The sequence below is a fragment of the Arvicanthis niloticus genome, unplaced genomic scaffold (assembly GCF_011762505.2).
Source record: "Arvicanthis niloticus isolate mArvNil1 unplaced genomic scaffold, mArvNil1.pat.X pat_scaffold_403_arrow_ctg1, whole genome shotgun sequence".
NCBI lineage: Eukaryota > Metazoa > Chordata > Mammalia > Rodentia > Muridae > Arvicanthis > Arvicanthis niloticus.
In genome coordinates this window covers 22,601-45,380 of record NW_023046047.1, presented here as the reverse complement: position 1 = coordinate 45,380, position 22,780 = coordinate 22,601, and the positions used below count along the sequence as shown (strand labels likewise).

General features: G+C 38.1%; 1 pseudogene across 1 annotated transcript in view; it reads right to left on the bottom strand.

Annotated features, from left to right (window-relative positions):
* The window catches only part of LOC117702053 (neprilysin-like), a 71,006-nt pseudogene that overhangs the window by 25,690 nt on the left and 22,536 nt on the right, over nt 1-22,780 (bottom strand). Inside the window, exons 4-10 of the transcript XR_013070294.1 lie at nt 13,067-13,228; nt 12,098-12,178; nt 11,899-11,994; nt 11,679-11,795; nt 10,228-10,293; nt 2,914-3,048; nt 1,033-1,134 (exon numbers count right to left, since the gene is read on the bottom strand). The product of XR_013070294.1 is annotated as a neprilysin-like (transcript). The remainder of the gene's footprint in view (nt 1-1,032; nt 1,135-2,913; nt 3,049-10,227; nt 10,294-11,678; nt 11,796-11,898; nt 11,995-12,097; nt 12,179-13,066; nt 13,229-22,780) is intronic.

Below are 22,780 nucleotides of genomic sequence, written 5' to 3'. Positions count from 1 at the left end.
CTCAGCTCCATAGAGGAGCCCATGAGTTTTAAACTACAGTAGCTAAGTTGAGAATTTCTAACTGATGGAATCTTATCTACTATACCTTATATGGGAATTGAGTGTCTATGTGCGTCAGAGTCTTAGATTGTCATCTATGTACACAAAGGGCCCTTACTGTGTAAGAAGTGCTAGGCTAAAACATGTGCTTTCCTTTGCTGCTTTGGATCAGTCTCTCAAAACATGCTTATTTAATACATTACGTCAATAAGTATATGTAAGAAATGACTAATTCATGAAAAAAAAAAAACTGACCAGAATCAGTGCAGTATTACCGAATTAGTACCAAGAGAATGTTGACTGTGGGAGGTTTGACGTATTTCTGTAAACATGGCTTCATGTCACAAGCATGTGGACCAAGTGCTACTGCTACTGCTACTGCTACTGCTACTGCTACTGCTACTGCTACTGCTACTGCTACTGCTACTGCTACTCCTACACCCCCCTTCCAAAAAACACAAAGCAGGGTGTTAGAAACTAGCTAAACAAAAATAAGCAAGCCCTGTTCATCAGTAGATTCTGAGACAAATTTTCTTCTTACTTCCTGATTCTGATTCTAAATACTGAATACTTCCATAGATGGCGTAGATGAGAACATGGAAAGTTCTATGAATAAATTAGTCTGTTTCAAGAATTTAAAAGAAATTTAATATCTCCTTGCTTGACAATTCACACAGAATGACAATGTAAAGGCCTCCCTCTGTACCCTCTTCAAACCCTTTTCTGCTACAGCGTCTACAATCTTGTAATTTCTTTTGAAAGGAATGTTGCCTTTGAAACTCACTTTATTTAAATACAGAAATATCAGTTTCAAAGATCTCTCTGCCTCAAGACTTCTCATGGTGTCAAATGATGAAAGTCATTCATATTTATTTTGAAATTAATTTGTTTTTCATAAATAAAATGTAAAGTTGTAATATCAGGAAAGGGTATAATCAGGAAAAGGGTAATATCAGGAAAAGGGCACATCAAACTTGAAAACTTTCTACTCACCTTCCCATTGATCTCCAGAGAAAAGTTATTTTGGAGCTTGGTCAATGTCATTTTATTATAAAGCAGCATTGGGTCATTTCGGTCTTCTGGTTTAGTTGTAGCCTACAGATTTAATGTTTGATTGTGGTTTTAGAAAATATATAACCATATATGATGAAAAATAAAGAATAAGGTAGACATTAGATAATTTGACTTGGGTTCAAAATTTATCATTTTATGTATATTCCGTGATAATTAAAATTTAACCAGATCATCGAGCTTAAAATTCTTCAAAACCCTTTTAACATCTTGGTAACTCTCCAAGCCACGTAAGTAACATTAGTGGCTAATGATCAGTTCAGTTGAGTCTGCAGCTGTTTTACATCAATTTTTTTAATATAGTCATCTCCAATTTATCTCTCAAATACTGGCTCCTGCCCTCACTTTGTAATTGAGTATTCTAGATAAAAATTAAGGCGGGGGGGTGGGTGGAGAATGCAAAAGGCTTTATAAGACTTTATGACAGTTGGCTCTGCAAATTTTTAGTCTGCAGCAGGTAGGTTGCAGGATGGCCAAGGAGAATGGCCACACTACTTTTGTGACCTCCCTTCCTTCTACCTAATAACATAAACTCAACTGCGTCCAAGTTAACTTTGTTCACTGAGTCTCAAAGATAAAATTATAACAGCAACTCTTAAGTTAGTGCTTGGGAAGAATAAAAACAATTTTAAGTGTGAAGACACAAAGAGGAAGGTCTAAAATGAGAACTGGCTGAGAAGACCATCAACATTCCCTTCGGACTAACTTATCTACTCATTGATGAAGACAATCAATATTAAATATCTCCTCCATACAAGACAACAGGCACACTGTAAGATACACATTAGTAATACAAAGATAACGTTGCCCTGGAGCTAATCTCAGAGCCTAAGGGAGGAGGAAGCCTAACAAGTATGTCCCAGGCAATATAGAGTGACGACTGTAGAGCCGAAGCTGCCCTAGGGGGACATGGTCTAAGGACATATAAAATCCCAGGGCAAGAAATTGTTCTCTAGCGATTCAGTTTTCCTCTGAGAACAACAAGTAATCTATCAAATGTCCTCCACAGAGTTGCTCCTCCAAGCAGACTGACTCTGGTTAGGGGTAGGTGTTGGATTTATATAACCCAGCAAATCTAAAATTACTCTCCATGACCTTTAGTCTTTAATCTTCTGCAGAGGCCAGGTGGCAGTGGTAAGCAGATGAGGAAGGACATGAGAGAACAGGGTTCTGCTTACACTGTTAAGGAACTCTGAGGCCAGGCTCAATCACAACCCTGAATATTGACGAGAGCCAGAGTTCACTTGCTCATGCCTGCGTGGAAGACTCAGAGAACAGAGTGCCAGTTCAGTCTCCAAGGGCTTGCCTGGAACCAGGAGAAATGCAGAAATACCCTTGGCTCTGTTGCTTAGATCTTTCTGTTTTTCTGACTTCAGCAGTTTCAGAGTCTGAAATCAGAGGCATTACTTTGACCTCTGACCAACTTTCTAGCAGGACAGAGATGATCTCGGCAGACACTTTGTATTTCAAGTTAACATAAAGTAAAATTGTTGAGAAAACCCGCTGTGTGTTTGGATGGGTCTTCCTGCATCATGAGGACATCTCAAAGTCCCAGTGAAAGATATTGATGCGACTGCTGACAGCACAGCTTCTTTACTATTTGTCAACCCTAGTGTGTCTTTTGGATTTCAGGAAATTCTATAGTTTCAAAGGTTCTCCGGAAGTTAATGATCCATTACTAGGCTATGCATTTTTATCACTGGGTTAAAGAGCTACAGTTTTATTTTAAAATAGCATAGAGAGGAGGGAATGAAGCAGAAAGTGGTTGACATTATTCAGTATCCAGAAAAAAATATGTTTTACATTGGCAATTTCTTTTTCCAATTCCATAACTTTATTCATTTCCAAAGAGAGCTGGTTTTCATCAATAGGCAATCTTTGTTCCTGCCGAATCAGTCTGGCCACAGAAATCATAAAATCCACATATGCTGTGCAAGCCTGAAAGAAAAAAATAATATGTGTTGTGGAAACCTTCTGATAGTCATTGTGGCAATGCAGGATTTTAAGATATTAATTTTGGTAGAAGAAAAAGAACAATCAAATAGAAATATTTTCTAAGTGTTAAAAAGAATGACGTATACAGATTCTTTTAATTGTAGCTGAGATACAGCAATAAAATATTACTTAAAATGTTTTTAATTTATGGTCATTTGGCTGTGGATATTATGTTATTTTCAAAAAAAAATTATTTTGCCTTCACAAAAAGACAGTTGTAAAGTGCTTGTTAAATAGATACACATGTTACTTCTTTTTCCTTCCTAAAATTTTTCTTCAGGTTGGCTTTGCTTATACATACAAGCAAGTATTTTTGAACTATTTCTGAAGAGACAGTTACAAATGCATAGAATGTGATTAGGACATTTTCACAGATTCATCTTGGGCCAAGTTAAGGTTTTTTGAGACTGCTCTCGGGAATGCATCCAACAAACAACAAAAGATTTTAATTTTTTTCCCATTATACCCTTCAGTGATGTCAAGACCAGGAAAATTCAATCCCAATTCTGCTAAGTCTCAATGTCCTGTTACTTATTAGCCACCATTAGACATCCATCTACGATTAAAATAAAGTGTGATATTCTTATTTCTTTTAAAATTTACCCTGATTGATGTTTCTATCAGGAACTTTAGTTGGAGAAAGGCGAGTGACTGTCATCAGGAGAATTCTGCCACATAACTCCAGGATATGTGAATGAGATTTCGATGCTTCCAAGACTTGGTGCTTGGGTAAATACAAATGAATACTATAATGTGTGCTAAAAGGGTGTGCCACTTTTAGTTTCAGATGAATTTTATATCCCTACTAAAGGATTAAAAGCACAAAGAGCACCCCATATTTAATTTGAGTGTAAAGGCACATGTATTTATAGATGTTCACCATCAAACATAAAATATAGTAAAGTGAAAATGTCCTATCAATCAAGACTCTGAAACACAATGAGTTAATCACTGTGAATCTCAAAAATAATGCTTCTGTCCATATTTTTTAATAGGATAAAGTATAGGGGTGAATTTACATTTAGAAATCCAATCACTGAGATATTAGAAATGAAGAAAATATAATTTTGTATAGGTTATTGCCAAATCAACTCTGTTCCTATTTAAAGCTAATCAGAGTTCTTGTTTCACTTTGAAATAAACAAACATGTCTGGGTTCATCCCTCATGGGACCACATAGGCCAAAATATAAGAATGTAGTGTTGGGCTGGAGAGATGGCTCAGAGGTTAAGAGCACTGGCAGTTCTTCCACAGGTCCTGAGTTCAATTCTCAGTAACCACATCATAGCTCATGACTACCTATAATGAGATCTGGTGTTCTCTTCTGACCTGCTGGCATGCACACATCAGGCAGAACAGTGTATAATAAATAAAAATAAATAAATAAATAAATAAATAAATAAATAAATCTTTTTAAAAAGAATGTAGTGTTTTGAATTAACTATATTTCAAAGCATATTAATCTAACTGCTTTCAGCAGGGAATTACTACTGCCTATGAAGGAGATGGTAATTTGAGTTTTCTAATATCAATCTTTTCAGGTTTCTCTTTGCTATATGAGATACGTTTTTGTCAATGATGTGAGAAACCAAGAAGAATCCTTCTATATACTTCGTTGATTCTGCAATCTGGTTTTTATTCTTTACAAATGTATTTGATGATTGTGGAACCTTGGTGGGTAACATAATGAGTCAATCCGTTAGTCCTACTGAACTGGTAAAATCTTGTATCACTAGCTCCTGGGGCACATGAATAGAACACAGAGCTGTGATGGCTGAGTTTCAGCCTGGCCACCACTTCTTATTAAAACACGTATTGCAGTATGTTTTCTCTCTAAATTCCTTTAGTAGTTGTCAAAACTCAAACTCATGTTGCAAGATTCTAAGTTAGGCTTTATCTTTTTCTAAATTTTAAGCACATAAAAAGCCAAATGATATCAAGTATACAGATTTGAAGAAACTGATATATTTTTGAAAGTGAAACTTAGTTTTTTTTTTTTTCTAGTGTCTTAAAGAAGACTCAGCTGTCAGGGCAAGAATAAGAATAAGCTCTCATGTTTAGTGGTTGTGCTTTGAAGAGACAGTGAATCAAGAATCCTTTCAGTGGAAAAGAACCCGAAAACATCTAGGAGCCCTTTGTTAAAAAACAGATTATAAAACCTAGCACTGACAAGTCTTTTTAAAAGGATAATTACTTTTAGAAGCCAACATAAAGTCCATATAGCAGTAATTTTGTGGTGCTTTAAACTACACATTAGCAAAAATAATATTTACTAATCCTAATATCATAGATTACGGCTTTGGTTAGAATGATTTCCATATTACCACAGGAGATTATAGTGTTTATAATCTAGATCTTTAGAAGAGCGGATTCCTCCAAAAAAGCTGATATTTTTTAGAATTGGTAAAGGACATAGCGAGGGAAAGCCATTTTACTGCTGTCCTTCACACTTCTCTATCACTATTAATGAATGACATCCAGATCCAGGAAAGAGAGGAAAGTTCTTCAGATTGGCTGACATCTGGGTACCCGGAGGGTGATCTCTGAAGATCAGCAGTTTCATATTCAGATATTCTGTTTGTGACACTCAGCTCTTATCAGTTGTCTGTATTTTCCATCCTTAGAAGAAAATCTACAAAATATAGACTAGGAAGTAACTGAGATGTCATATAACTGTCCTCTAGTTAGCTATTAAGACTGGGGAATATTGTGTTATGCAGGATGTTTACTGGTAAAATCTACAAAGTGTACCAAATAAGAAAGATGTGACATGAAGCGGGAAAGATGTTTCTCTTCTAAAGGGCTCAGAAGCATTCCATTAAGCATCATACAGCTGCTAGCACAGAGACTTGCTATCTACAGGGGGATTGCGCATGTAGAATAGCATACCTATTCCTAGGGACCAGAGATTAGACATAGCTGAACATAAAAACAACTCTGTGATAGAAACTCAGGACCAGAGAAGAGTCACCTTGACTCATGGAAGGGACTGAGGTTGTTGGGTTATCAGAAAGAACCTAAAGATTTATACAAGATTTTCAATGTTTTATGTATATGCTGGGAACAGGTTTCTCACAAACTGCTTTCAATCTCTAAAAATTCTCTTCTCGTATTTACTAAGTTGAAAATAAAACACCCTTTATGTTTTGTTAAATGCATATACCAGGACTGGATAAACCTCTGGAGGTACTGTCTTCGTATCAGAAAGAAGAAGGTGAGATCCACAGTTCTTCTTGTACCATATGTATATCATCGCCAGTACACAGAGAAACTACATAAGCCATATGTATTAGCTGAGAAGCTTAAAGTACACACTGCAGCCATAATAAGTAGGCCATCTTGCAAGTTATCTTAGATCTACTTGCCCTCATCAGAGTCCACCATCCTCTTTCACATAAATGACCAAACGACCTCTTCTGAGCTCTTCTATATTACAGTCCACTGTACACACTGCAGGCAGAGAGATCTTTTTAAAAGCCAACTGGAATGGAATCTAAATGGCTCATCCACTCACCCGCTCATTATCACATCACCATTTTATTGGTATTATATTTCCTCAATTTACATTTTGTCTCTCCACTATTTCCCCTTACTCTTTTGTCTCTTTCATTCCTGAATTACTTGAGTTCAGTGACAGCACAAATGCTGTTGTCTCTGGTTTCCCACTGCCTAGAAGAACGGTCACACTGACATGAACTCAATGAATATTCATTAAATAAAAATACTGAAGTTATATTGAAGTATATTAAGAAGGTTTTAGTCATTTTTACTTGATCAGAACATCTCCAGACCATGGCAGGTTTTATTAGTTTGCACTTTGGGTGAGCAAACAAATAAAATCTGCTGTATGCTTAATCTCAGTTTGTTTGAGCTTACTCATCTTTATGACTACAAATCTCAGCCTGTGCTCTTTCCTGGAATTTAGTGAATCGGGGTAAGGAAATCTGCCTTTTCTCTGATTTAGATATGTGGGCCTTGAGTCATCACTCTCTGGATTAAGATTAAGATGAATTTGTGTCAGGAAAAGTATACAAGTATCATTCCGTAATAATTGATCAATAGATGTTAGACACTATAATAACAAAATATGATCATCTTAAGTGATGGAAAAGTTCAACATAATTAAATTTTTTTTCAAAAGCATAAATTCAAAAGCAACATGCTTCAGTACAATAAAGACCACGATAAAAAGTTGAATGTTTTCTCTCTGAGATCAGAAACAAGACATGGATGTCTGCTCAAGGTAGTTTTAAAAGTTTTAGCCAGAACGGTTAAGACAAGCACAAGATAGGGCCACCAGCCAGGCAGCATACATCAGCTGATATGAGGCCCCCAAACACATATACAGTAGATGATTGCTGGGTCTGGACTCAGTCAGAGAAGATGCACCTAACCCTTAAGAGATAGGAGTACCCAGGGAGTGGGGAAGTCTGGTGGGGTGGGGGTTGGGGGGGGGGGGGGACATCCTTGTGGAGACCAATGGGGGAGGAGGTATGGGATGTGAGGCAGTCAGGGAGTGGATGGGAAGGGGGATAAAATCTGTACTGTAATAAATGATTAAATAAAATTTAAAAAAAGAGAAAGAAGAAAAGAAGAAGAAAAAGAAAGAAAGAGAAAGAAAGAAAGAAAGAAAGAAAGAAAGAAAGAAAGCAAGCAAGCATATCCGTGTGGGAAAGGAAGTAGTGAGATTGTCTGTTTGCCAGTGGATATTCTCATGCATAGAAAGTACGGCTACAGCAACAGGGTCGTGGAACTCATGGCCTACATGGCCTCCAAAAAGTAAGAAACCCTGCACCACCCACCCCAGCAGGGACACTGAGAGAGAGCAAGAGAGAGGCCCTCGGTTGCTGAGGAGTCCCTGTCCCCAACACTGAGCATCTCCCTCACGATTTCCATCCCAGACCCCATAACAACAGGAGGGGCCTAGGGAGCCCTCTCTATTCTCTGAAATACCATCAATAAACGTTCACTGCACCCACAAAAAAAGAAAGTACTAAAGATGTCATCAAAAACAGTGTCAGAACTGAATAGAGTAAAAGGAAACCAGTACACAAAATTAGTAGCATTTACACAAACAAAATTTGAACTACCTGATTTAGAAATGAGCAAAACAATCCACTTTACAATAGAATGAAAAACAGGAGAAAATTCAGCTGACATTTTCTAATCTCCTTTATATTCAGTGGCAAAAACATGATGGGCTGGGCCATAGAATAAACCCTTTCTTAAAAAAAATATTAAGACCTATTAATTAAAAAATTAGAGGAAATTGTCTATCATTTTTTTGACCTTCTACCTAAGTATTGCACAACAAGCCAATTCTGACCTAGCAGACTAATGTGAATTCCAGAAAAGGCTCAGTCTAGGACAACAAAATTAAAAGCAGCTGAGATCCCAGAGAGTCCCTTATGTCCTATTTCACTTGGGCTGCTTGCTTTGAGCTTGGAAAGAGAGATAGAAATGTATGGTTTCTTGCCTCAGGTACTATAATTTTGATTGTGTTTGTTATTGTGGTTTAGACAAAACCCAGTCCAATACAAACTTTCATGCCTATAGAAGGAAACCAGAAAGCCTAAATCAATGAATCCTCTAGGAGCTTGATGGTGGCTACACATACCTGAAAAATTATGCTCTATCTCCGTGGAGTGACTAGAACAGCTCTAGCTGCACTGACTTTTGTAAATACCAACTTCAGTTTCTAATTCTACAGACCTAGCAAGAAATGTATATGACCAAATGGAGGTTCCAATTCTCTAACAGAACGGACAATTCAGAATTTCAAACTAAAAAAAGAAAAAATGCAGCTTAAGTAAAAATGCATCTGTATTAGATGCAAATCCCAAATAGCCAGTTTGTCATATTTTTGACATTGTGAATAAAACAGAAAAAAATAACAAAATATACTCTCTTCTTAATAAAAATCTTATCAGAGGGAAAAAGGAAGAAATGTCACCGACTTGACTATTAGGTATAGATTGAGATCAGAAATGTTAAACTAATAAAAGCTATCTAAGAACTGAGGAGGGAACAGTAGTTTATAAGAGTAAAATTGTAAATATGAACAGCTCTTGAGATAAAAATTAAGACATGGTTCGACATTCCTTCCTCACTTTTAAGTCTGAAACAGGAAGCAGCTGGACACGTCTTAAAGTCAACAGTTGCAGCCCACACAGCCACTAGATCACTCAGCTATCCTACCTCCATTTGTCTGTACTATTAATTGTGGCCTTTAGTATTACAATGTAGGTACTTTTTCTTAATTTCTGTATAGTGTATCTATTCCAACAGATAGCTTATTTCATGTTATTTGAACATAACATGAATGCAAGACACAACCACTTTTTGAGCTAATAATTTTAGCTAAGAAATGATTCCAGTCATACTATCAAAATGTTACTCTTTAGAATCATGAAAAGCGTCCATACTTTTCTTCCGTTTTAAAAGATTTATGAGAAAAACATCTGTAGGACAAACGCCTTCCCTCTGATATCTAATCACACCTAACTAACTGTTACTAACCTAACACCCAACTGTTCATTTTGTCTGGTGTGGCTCCTTCTGTCACAGTCACATCAGCCTAAGGCAAGAAAGCTGGGGAGATAGTAGAACGATATCCAGGTCAACAGTAGCTATGTATAATGTGATTCCATGTTTTGCGTGATTTGGGAAGGAAGCAGATGCTCCTGTCAGCATAGTTGTCTTAAAGCAGAACCAGGAAGTGCTAGACGAGTACGTGTCATTGGACCTGCTCATCCCTAGTCATTACTGACAGTGTTCAGTGCTATGATCTATCGGACACTTTTTGCTTTCTTTAAATGATCCAATTTAGATGTGAGTGTAGACATTTGAAGGTGACGTTAAAAAAAAAATAGATCACGTGACTTAAAAACTAAGAATCAAAATTCACACGAGGAACTCCAAGCTTTCTTGTTTGATTTCTGGTAGTCGAGTTGCAATGTTCATTCTATCAAAGGAACTTCAGCACTGTTCTGTTTTAGTCTTTTCCTAGCAAAAAATTGTAAACTAGTTTTAAATTTGGCTCTGGTCCTTTTCATTAGTAAAGGTTTACACAGATCACTCTGTAGCTGTGTCTGATTCTTTTCTCCCCCTACATTTATTTACCTCTTTGTATATTCCAGTACACTCATAGTAGTCTCTGGAAGGGAGGCCAAGTCGAGGCTGGTCAAACTATAGAGAAAATATACATCAAGGAAAACAAATTACTCAACAAGTATAAAACATTTGGATAAAATAGACTAGGCCTGCTCTCCATGCTGTTTGTAAGGGGCAATAAGCAGAAATGAAGTAAACAACTAAGAAACGGTTTCTACAGCACTTGTAATTGATAACTACATGGGTAGTTAAATAAACCAGGGTCTTTCATTGTGGATATGTGAGTGAAACTAAAGAAAATTTGAATTAAAAATAAGCTGGGGATGATTTTTAATTCAGAACAGAAGATACAAGGAGGATCCTGGCCCAGAGAACTACCAAATTACACATTGACAGAACTTTTCAGCTTCTGGATATTCTAATATGGTCCCTTTCCGGCCATGTTTGCTTGTTCCACCCTTAACTGGGATACACTTTTACTGGTAGAAGTAGGTTATAACCTTCCAAGTTTATTTGGGTCTGTGGGGTTGGGGGCATAGAAGACCACTACAGTTTCTCTACAACCTATTTGTCAGTGTAAATCTTGCCACACATTTTGAGACTGTCTACCAAAGAGGCATGGAGAAGACTCCCCCAAAGATGTGTGTGTTTGAAGGGGTTTTAGCAGGAGCAGACATTAACTGGGTATGTAAGAGGAGACGCTCTGCTGTTCTGAGTATATACTCCTCTTTGGGCACCAACATTAAGTATAAATGGGCATGCTGATACCCTTGTAAGACTGCTTCCTATTCTGAATATATTAGAATGGTTGCAATAGTCAACTGTGGCACTCATAAATGAAGGTGGGAATCCATGAATTTTGAGAAGTCTAATCTAAACCAGAGGAAATACACACACACACACACACACACACACACACACACACACACACACACACTTGTATAGAAAGAACAACAAGATATCTTCACACGAAGGGCCATTAAAAAAGATTGTACTTTATTTATCTTAACTAAAATTAAAAGCACAGGTAATATTTAGTGAGAACCAAAACTGTGTTTGAAACCCCTTTATGGTTTTTATCTTAAATCAGTGAGGAGTTTTTGGTGTCCAGACCTACATTACTTTATGTCAACCAAAGGATAAAACATACAAAGAAACTGAAGGTTATTTTCATAATAAGAGGATCCTGGGAGCTGTCTGAAATACAGACAACAGACTGGGGTGGATGTCTAAAACATATAGCTAAGAAAATCCTTTCAACATGGAATCTTAGGGCTGAGAGCCAGGGCAGGGATTTATTACACCTTAGTTCATCCATTGAAAGGAAGAATTAGCATTACTCAAATATCAATGAAAATAATGCACATGGAAATTTCATTACAAGTTAGAGATAACATTGGCTGCCTGACACACACACTTACATGAATTATGTGCTGGGTAGCTGCACAGTGCACACTTACATGAATATTATGCTGGATAGAATTCTTATCATCAGTGCCAACAAAAAAATTAATGAGGACCTTTTCCATATTTAGAATTCAGTTGTGCAATAGATTTCTCAGCGGTCCAAGAAGTACCTAAAGGGACAGAAGTGAAGCATATTTTCTAAAGCTGTAATTTATTAGTAATACTATAAAGTGAAAATTATTAATTTTTAAAAAATGAAAGAAATTGCCTTACCATATGTTTGATCCCAATTTTCTGATGCTACTGGCCACCCATATATATCTGGTAACAGTTGGAGTAGAGGTTGTCCACCTCGGCTATCAATAGCAGCTTTTTGAGACAATGAAAATAAATTCAAAGTGAGGATATGAGTGGTCTATTCATATTTTGTTACCATTATATATACATTATATTACAAGCAGAAAACACTTACACTCATTTATACAAGATCTGTACAAGGTTTTTGCTTTCTGCACTGCTACTATGTCTTCAGTTTTGGGTTCTTGAAGGACATCTGAAATCAAGCATTCAGTAAAGCGAATCAACATAATGGTTGATTTTTAGCTGGCATTGACATTTCAACACAGCTCTAATTAAAAATGAATGTTTTTTTTCCCTCTCCATTCCAAAATCTTGAGGAAAATCCAGCCATCATTCCTAGAACAGTAGTAGGGTTTACTCCTCTAGCTAAGCTACATGTAAGTCTTTCTGATGAACTGCTAGGTGCATGTGCATGTGTGTGTGTCTGCTTCTCAGCCACAGGTACCAGTTACTTTTTCTTGAAGTTAGATTAAAAACAACAACAAACAAACACAAATAGAAAGAAGGGATTTGGAAATTAGTCTGTATAATTCTCTTGATGACTAAGAGATAATTTTCCTTGTGTGAATGTGCTATGAATGATCCAAATGAATTTTTCTCCCTGTATAGGCATTAAAACATGGAAAAATTCCATTTTTTTCCTACAAAGCAACTTCTAAAACAGAAGAGAACTAGGGATAGATAGAGGTGAGTCCAAATATTCTCCACTTTTATGGAAGACAAGGTTTGGTGACATTTTTAGCAACTTTAACACAGCCTAGGTCTGAGGGGAGTCAGTAGAAATGACTCAGTAGCAACCATTAAACATTGCTGTCCTATAAAATGACACGAACACATCATCATTTGGGATGAAGAGCTTTAGATCTTGTGTATATAAAATTAAAGTAGGAATGTTAAGATGTGCCAACACATCCATTTTGGTGTCTATTACCCTCAGAGTAACTCAATAAAGGTCTGCAGATTCTGGAGGAAATTATCAACTCTAATCTTTTGCAAAATTTCTTGAAATGCTCAGCAGCTACATCTTTTAAAAAATGGATACAAAGGAAAAAATTAACTCACAGACACAGTCAACACTAACCTTTCAAAATGACTTCTAGTTCATCTCTTAAAATGTCAAAATTACTGTATCGGGAACTGGTCTCTGGAATGACATTGCGTTTCAACCAGCCTCCACAAGCATATTTGAAGAAGTCTGTACATGGCTCAGCAGAGGCATCCATATTCTGGATCAGACGAGCAGCTGCAAGACCAGAGAAAGGACCAAATGCAATGAAAGATGTATTGCTTAAGTAGGCTGGAAAGGGAAAGAGAGGCTCCTTCTTTGTGTCAGCTGGACAGATGCTCTCTTTTTTTGTATTTATATAATAGTCTATTCTGATAGCATCATGACTAAATCTGTCAGTAGTTCCTTTCCCCTTTACTATTTATTATGTTGGTTTCATTTTATGTCTGAGTAGCTTGAGTTCTCCATAGGATGGAGAACTCAATAAGTCCTCTCATTAATGTGTCTCCCTGCACCTGGCTCCCAATAAGTGAATTTCTTGCTATTTACTATTTCAAGAAAAAAAAAAAAAAAGAATTGTAGGCCTACTTTGTTGTGGCCATCTTGGCGTAGAGATAACATAATGTCATTTTTAACTCTGGAAATGTTTAGTTCACTGTTTGCTTTTCAGGGTGCTGTGACTTTCAAAATATTCCTGAAACTCCAAAAGATGCAAGTCTAAATGCTAATGGGTATTGATTGGCTCAGTAAGGATCTGAGGCCAGTTAGTAGTCTTTGTATTTTGCTTACAGTTCTCCAAATTCATATTACATTTTTATGTATTTATGTGTGTGTGTGTGTGTACACAGGTGGTCAGGTTTGTGGGCCAGAGCTTTTACCCACTGAGCTATCTCTGGAGTCTTACAAAATGTTATAATTAAAATTCATGCCCAATTGTATTTGTTTATGTAGAGTCTGTTATAATATTGGTTGTGAGCTTGTGAGAGTTATTGAAGTTCACTCTTACGTCTTTGAAAACTGTGGTGAAAGCATGGGGTATTTGCAGTTTGTAAGACATGTACTTTTAGATGCTATAACTGGGAAAATATGCATTTTTACATTCTGAAGACTCACGTAAGTCACAAGGCCCATTTACACCACACTTGGAGTAGAGCACGTGATCTCCTCCCCCTACATTCCTTCATGCTTTCTTTCCCAAGTAAGTCCAAGTAAGTTGGACTGTTTTGTGGTGTAAACAAAGGAGCAATTGAGAATTCATCTATATCAGCAGAGTATATGTACTCAAGTGAGCTTCTGAAAGTAGTTCCCTTTCTGAACCAGTTGATTAATTAATTAGTCAATTAATGAATAACTTCAAACAATCCCTGAGCTGTGTGGCTTTTTGATCTTGGTACGGTAAATTAGTTTTGCAGCTCAGCTTCAATCCTCTAATTCTATCCACCTTTTGGATGTTTTCTTGTTGACATATAGTTCTTAAACCTCTTTGGAATTAACCCCAAATCAGTCATCTCCCACCTCCACACTATGCTATATAGGCTATATATTATATCCTATATATGCTATATATGATATATATGATAATTAGCACAGACCCTCAGGATTGAGTTCTTGGGTAAAGCCCTAATTCTTCCACTCATTTGCTAATTATAATTCCTTAGCCTGTTTACTGATACCTCTTGTCCATGCTTGTGTCTACCCAGTTTCCATCTTCCTTTTCTGCTGACTCATTCATTCCGCTTGCTCTCTTTTATACACAATGCTCATTTTTCAGATTACATCCCCTACAGGCTCTTTTGCACTAGCCACAACATTACTCAAAAAATGTCAGAGGCTTGTCATTTCTCAGGTTAAATGACAAACTCTTTAGCTTGGTCTCGAAGCATCCTCTTCCCATTAGCCTACCTAAATTTGTATTTCCCCTGTTGCCCCAAGACACGTCTACTCAGTGTGCCGGAAGACTTTCATGTTTTATAGTGCAGAGCCTTTGCTTCTGACCTCCTCATTCCACATTTTGGGTTGCCCCTCTGTTTCTTCTCAGTTTCTACAACTCAAGGCTTAGAACCAGTTGCGTTTCTTTCCTAAGGTTTTGTGACATCAACCTATAAGGAAGATGTTTCTCTCTAAACTTCTCTGAGCTCACTGTCTCACTCAGCGTTTGGCGCTCACATGAAGCTTCTCTGAGTTTTTCATTGTGGACACTCTGTTGGCCCAAACATTTTATTGATGTCATTAATCTCTTTGTATGTCCATCAACTGACTCTTTTTAATGGGTTGCAATTATTTATTTGGTCTGAGTCCTCTTCTTTTCCCACAAGACATCTCAGTTCCTGTTTAACTGCCCCTATATCCATTATATCTGTTCCATTTCAACTCTTCATTCCATGGCAGGCCATGTTCTTTCTCCCAAGCCTTGGCTCGAGCCCCATCCATCATAATCCACCCTGTATTCAGTAAGCAGATTAATGCTCTCAAAACATTTCAGCTTCATGTTTTCCAGCCAAGGTTTCAATGCTGTCTTTTACATTCATTAAAAAAAAAAAAAAAAAAAAACAAAAAAAACCAAAACAAGTACAACAACAAAAACTCACATGGATTCCGTAGCATATTTTACCCTGATGCAGCTCATGAAGCTTCTGTCTTTCTTTCCTAACATGAGTCACCTGGCCCAATCAAATCAGTTTCTGCTGTGAAGCAGCTCAGTTTTCTGCATCTGGAACTTTGACCTGGTTATTCCAGCCCTGTCTGCTGCTACTGTATCTTTTGCATTTTTTCACCCTTTGACATTCTAGGCATTTCAAAAGCCTAGTTCAAATCTTCCACCACCACAACAAACATCCATACAATCCCCAGGGTAGCTTATATGGAAACAAATTTTATTTCTCCCATGAAGGTAGTGTTCTCCTGGAGTCAAAACACTGCTCTCTCAAGACTCATCAGGAAGAATTCTAGTCTTAACACAGCAGGACAAGATAAGAAAAACCTTAAAATGGTAGAGAAGAAAAATATCATTTTTTGTACTTTGAAGAAAATCGAGATATGATTATGATTACAGCAGAAAGTGAATCGACACCCCATATAAAAAGATTGTCATGTAGGTGAAAATCCCACAAATATGGATTCTGAACACAGTAACGGAAGATCTTGTAGAACTAAATGTGGCACAAGTTTTGGAGCTTTTTGTCTTTTAGAATTGAAAGTAGTTCTTGTAAAATCCACTGACATTTGGGGAAGAGTCCATTCTTCTCCCAGGGAAGTGGGTGGCTTCTGTGAAAATGATAGGACTGTACAGACTACTGAAAAGTTGTAAAAAAGTAATGAGGTTGCACAATGAACAGTGGGAGTAGTAGGTACAGTTTACTGCTTATTTGAAATCACAACATACTCCATCAAACACTTTGAATAAAAACAAGGGTGTTAGTTGAGATTCTGTTCTTGTGAGACCAAAAAACTCAGTCCTTGAGTGTATGTGAACTTCCCACCCAGCCCCATTAAGGTAAATCGATTAATATTCATTCTCAGGCCAGTGTGTTCTTTTCTCTCTCTCTCTCTCACTGTCTCTAATCCTACTGTCCACACTAGCCCAAAAAACAGCATTCAGAAACAAGCAGAGAGCTCAGAATAGGCAACAATGCTAGCTCCTTCCAGTGATACTTGGTAAATCCCATTGACCAGAGAACTCTCTGAGTATTCGTGCTCCCAGTCACTTCAAAGAAAGTTCTGTTCTGTCGAATATTTGGGGGCTATAGGCCAAGGCAAGTCACAGGCCAGCATTTTTAAGCTAAGTCTTTGATGAACCTCCTTTTAATCTCTTAACATAGGCCGGTTCTCATTTTGCACCTTATCCTCTGGACCTCGTCTGTCCTGACTTTTCTTTGAAGTCAGCAGTAGATATGTGGATAGAAGGGCCATAGAAAACATGTCCAGCTGTCAAACCGGGTGTAGTTGTCTTTCTTTTTGTGCTGTGGTTTGAATTGTTGTACATCCACAAACAGCCACACTCCTGCTCTTCAGAAGGTTTGTTACACATCAGTTTCTGACTTCTGGAGAAACAACTGTGTTTTAAAGTCAAACAAAATTATTTACCTTAATAAATAAGCATAAAACGGCAAATGTATTGATACAGAATGTTGTCTAGCTGGTGTAAAGTGGGGAAAATACTACAATGTAAAAAGACCTGTGTAAAAGCCCAGAATGCCTAGGCGGATAGAAGCCATGGTACTTATTATAGCTATATCTACGAGGGGTGGTGGGTGGGGTGTATGTTTAATTTTGTATTATTTGTTTATCTTTATTTCCCAATTTGTGTTAGATGAATACGCATTCGTTACCCTTGCAATAATGAAAAAGTTAATTTTAAAATAGTCACATAAAGAAAGCAAAGTAATCTTCCATTAATAATGAGCTTATTTCTTATAAGTGACAATTCTGAATGTTCTGGGCTGATAAATGGCACACGATTTTTTTTTCTAACTAATCTTCTTGTAACATTCTCCCAACTTATTTGACTTGGGGAATTTAAAAACAAGCTCAGCTAGCATCTGGGAAGTCATTAATTACTGTATTCATTACCAAGGGTGTATTATACAGCATGGAGATGGAATATAAGCTAGGGAAATATTTTGGTCTTTAAGTCAGAAAGACTTGCTTTGAATTTGAAAGTTCTGTTGCTATTTAGTTGTAAATGATTAAGTAATTTTCATAACACCAGCAGCTAGTAGAGGAGTGGAGGTGAAAGAAGGAAAGGGAAAGGAGGAAAGAGAGTGGAAGGGGAGGGGGGAGGGAGATAGAGAGAGAGAGAAGAAGGAAGAGAGGAGAGAGAGGAAGAGAGAGACAGAGACAGAGAGAGAGAGACAGAGAGAGAGACAGAGAGACAGAGAGAGAGAGAGAGACAGACAGAGAGAGAGAGAGAGAGAGAGAGAGAGAGAGAGAGAGAGAGAGAGAGAGTTTGAACGAAGGCTTCCAATGGTATAAAAGGCTGGGGCTTGTGACTAGCAGACCCTCCCATCGCCTTCTCTTCTACTGCATTGCCTGATGTTTACTTTTATGCTTGCTCTGTCCTCCTCTTCTCTGTTCCATGTCATGCTCCAGTCACAGATTTGCGTGATTAAAAAAAAGGCAAAGTGTCAGGCTGGAGCATCCAGATGACGTAAGCATTTAGTGTAACTGGCAGCATGGAGTAAGCAGGAACAGGGTGAGGGCTAACTGAACACGTGGGAACAGAGAGCTTTCTGACCAATATTTAAAGCACACTGGATTAAGGAAACCCAGAGATCTCAACCCTGACTAAAAGTCATTTATACATACAGATTTGTAGGATCTATGGGATCAACTACTTCAAAGTTTTTTGTGGATGATTCTAGAACTTTTAAGACTTCTTTACTGGTTCTAATATGCAGCAGATAAAAGAGCAGAGAAACAGGGCCAGAAGATTTACTATCAGAGAATAAAGATGTCTAGTATTTTCAAAACCAACAGTGTTTCCTCTGCAAATGTAAAAACACTCATATGTCAACATATACTACGTAGTAACTTCTGCTTCCTATGAGTTCCTAGGAACCTCACCTGTGTCTCATACCAAAGACCTCTCCCACAGGCTTCACATACTTCACTGATGTAAGCCTCCACCCTCTCCTGCCCATACCCTATCTATAATCTAGTTTCCTCTGGGTGTTCAGGATGTATGGAGGAAGGTGCATTTTTCCTGTCTTCCATCATCTCACCCACTCTGTGTCTCAAGCATGGCTTCTTGTATCTCCATGCCTCACACAACAGCCTGACTTTTCACTTTATGCAGCCCAAATTGTGCTGTGTTGAGAATCAACTCTCTTCATTAATACCCAAGAGATACTTTTGTTGGCATCTCAGGAGGATGCTTGGCCATTCAGCAGAAAGTTGAACATTCTACCAGTCTTTCAGACATGATTGTATAATGGTGGGTTTTCTGCTAAAAGACAGAATTCTGGGGACTCTGCCACACCTGTCTTAAGAAGAGGCAGTGCTAGGGATATAGCTCAATGGCTAAGTACTTGTCCAGTGAGATACTATAACTCCAATATCACCTGAAAGGTGGGGCAGTCTTTGGTATATCTTTGAATGTCATGTCACAAGGTCTCTCCTTTTCTATCTGTTCTCTGTTTTCCAAGAATACTAATAGTATGCTAATTAAAAACAGGATTTAGAACACTGCAAATGACAAAATATTTTAATGTTTACATGAGAACATTTCCTAGATAAAAGTTTTCTGGTCCTGTACACTAGCAACCTCCACATTTGTCACATGCTCCTGGGGCAAGTGCCAGTGAAAGAAAGAAAGCCAACAATCAGGATGATTGCAATAGCAGCAAATGAATACAGCGTATAGCACAGCAGTACTTTCTCATAGGATTTGTTTTTTTAAACTCAATTCCTACCTAGCAGGTCATCAATCCTTTCCCAAAGGAATGGAGAATAAATCCTTGGTAATTTCAAAGCAAATATTGGTGATTCTTATTGATGGGGGATCTGATGCATATAAATGTGGAGCTGGGCAGAGAGTGGAGGCTAGGAAGTCACCGCCATCTTGTCCTTGACCTGGGGAACACATGGAGGAGACAGACAGACAGACAAACAGACAGACAGACAGACAGTGGGGCGGGGGGGACCTTGTCTTTTGAACTAGGCAGGAGATAGACAGTAGCTAAGTGTCAAAGGGGAGAAGCTAACCGGGAACATGTGGAGAGAGAAAAAGAGGGGATGGGGGACAGAGAGAGAGACAGAGAGACAGAGAGGTGGGAGAAAGGCCTAGGTCTGAACCTATGCTTGATTTGTATGTTTCTATGCATGGATCCTACTTAGTATATACCAGTCACCTCTGGCATGGGACTAAAGGCCTGTACAAAGATCCTTGGCTACAGTCTGCTCACTTGGCTTAGTGAGGATGGGTATGAACAGACATAGAAACATCCTTCTGTTTTCTACACATCTGGGAATATCTGTAATGGAGCCTGAGTTGTTGATTTGGGGTTAAAAGTAAATTTTAGTGACAAGGCAAATTATCAAACATGGGGTTCACAAATAGTGAAGATATTTGGATTTTGGGGGGAAAATTATAAAAATAGGCGAAGGGAGCAACACAAGCAAAACCTAGTATATACAACATCTATTTCTCAATCACTATGTCATTTAAAAACTTTCTGTCACTATGAATTAGATCAGGTATCTGTTTATAACACATATACTAAATAGACATCTCTCTTTAGTCTGTGACAAATTTTCTTTATTGACTATTCTTGTTCTGCCCTGAAGAGGGGTTTAGGGAATTGCATGGAAGCAAGCAAGCAAGCAAACAAACAAACAAACAAACAAAATAAAACAAAAAAAATGTGCTCAGCTTGTTCTTTTCAAATTGCTCCAAGCCTTCTTAAGCCTTCTGATACCTAGTCCCAAACAACATTTTGATGTAAGTATCTTAAAATAACTGAATTCTCTAAAAGTATCCAAAGGAGGTCAAAGAAAAGTTAGAACAGCCAGCAGCAGATGCTTCCTGTAAAAACTTTAAGTCATTCATTTATGACCAAACCTTGTTTTCCCTATCATTAAGGGCTTTATTAACAGACAAGAAACCTGTTATTACTTATGAGGCAATTTATGCTAAGTAAAGAAAATCTTCTTTGACAACCTTCTGAAGGTAATGGTGGCTCCATTCCTCCCCTGTACCTCCACCTTAGCCCTCAACCAGTGCAAAGGCAGAGCTGTAACGTTTAGAATGAACACAGGCAGCACAGGGAAATAGAAAGTGATCACCATTTAGAAGGCAACAGTATGCAAACTAGAATCTAGAGGCCATTCCTGAAAAGAAAATGACCCTAATGCCAATAAGAATCAAACAGCTTTCATTACACACACTCTGGGTTCTTTCACAATCCACTTCTAATTTGTAATGAAGAAAATCCGTGCCTGCAAATTGCTTTTATGTTGCTTTGGCTGAAGAAAGGTGGGGTGTGGAGGTACTGAATTAATTTACACACTGGTTTATCTGTAAGTTCAAATACTTCTGTGAGCCAGTCTTTATGCTCCAGCCCATGCAGTCTAATGCTAAGACTTACAATTGCTTAACTGGTCAGCACTGAGAAAAGTCATCACTGGGTCTGAGATGCTATAGCTTAGTTGCTGTAGTGCTTACCCAGCATGCCCAAAGCCCTAGGTTGAATCCCTAGCACCACTTAACGCTGTTGTGGTGGCCCATGTCTGCAACCTCAGAATGCATAGGCAAGCCATGAGTACTAGAAGGTCAGGTTCACCTGCACAGCAGGTCAACTGCACAGCAAGTTCAAGGATAGCCTGGGATACAGAAGACTCTGAGAAAGAAAAACTGAGCATAGCCACACAACTATTCAAACTCTGAGGATGATCTATGGAAAACCTTTGTATACAGCCAATGTACCTTGTACACTGTACTCTGTAAAGGAGAGTGAGATGGTGCCCTGTCTTGAAGACTAAATTAGTCTATAACTATACTTCATATACTGATGTTCCTTGAGTTACAACTGGATCCTGATAAACTCATCAGACATGAAAAATATAATTAAGTAGCAAACACGTTTAATACACTCAAGCTACGTAGCATTGTAGCTTAGTCAGAGGCATGATCACATGGCTGCCTGGGAGCTTGCTGCAGCTGGCCAGCATTTTGGGAAAGTGTCAGACAAGCTATCACTAACCTGAGAAAAGACCATATTATAATTTCTAGAAGTATAATTTCTAAAGAAGATACTGTCTAATTCACACCCAGTGCATAGGCTGTGTATTAATTATCTTTCATTGCTGTGAGCAAACTACTTGACAGACATTACTAAAGACACAGGATTTGTTCTGATTCAGTTTCAGGAGACTGAGCCCAGTATGGTAGGGAAGGCACAGCAGAACAGTTTAGTTCATAGCACAGTGGAGCAGAAGCCAAGAGAAGAAGATGGCCACTCTGGCTTTCTCTCTCTCTCTCTCCCTCTCTCCTCCTCTCCTCCTCTCCTCCTCTCCTCCTCTCCTCCTCTCCTCTCTCCTCCTCTCCTCCTCTCCTCCTCTCCTCCTCTCCTCCTCTCCTCTCTCTCTCTCTCTCTCTCTCTCTCTCTCTCTCTCTCTCCTCTCTCTCTCCTCTTTCTTTCTTTTTCACCTTCTATTTGGTCTGGGAACCTAGCCCATGTGAGGATGAGGCAATCCACATTCTAGGCAGGTCTTCCCTTGAGTTACTCCTCATTGGAAACACCTTCCAACATATATCCAGATCTGTGACTCAATCTCTGAACTGGTAATTCTAAATGTAGTGAAATCAATAATGAAGACTAACTATGTCAATACAGATATGAACACCTATATGTGCTCTCATGCACATACACACAGGTACAAACTTATCCATCACAAACCTGGAATCCATACACCATCAGATTTACAGACAAAAGGACAATTAGAGGGGTTTCAATGGCATTTAAATGTAATCATCATAATAGTAACAACAACAGAAACCAGTGTTCACCAAGCACTGAACTTCGAACTAAACACGTTCATAAAACCTTTGAAGTTTGTATTCATTTCGATTTTCAACAGTAAATATAGTTTGTTGTCATTTTGATGTATAAACAAACATTCTGGATAAGTTATTTGCAACCCCAATCACACCACTTGTAAATGGGAAAGTGGATCAGACTCACGATGCACAATCTGTATTCAAGTAGCGAATATAACTCTAATGTATAAGAAATCTATGCACAGGGGGGTTATATGCCAAATGCAACAAAGGTGAATTGAGACGGACTGTCA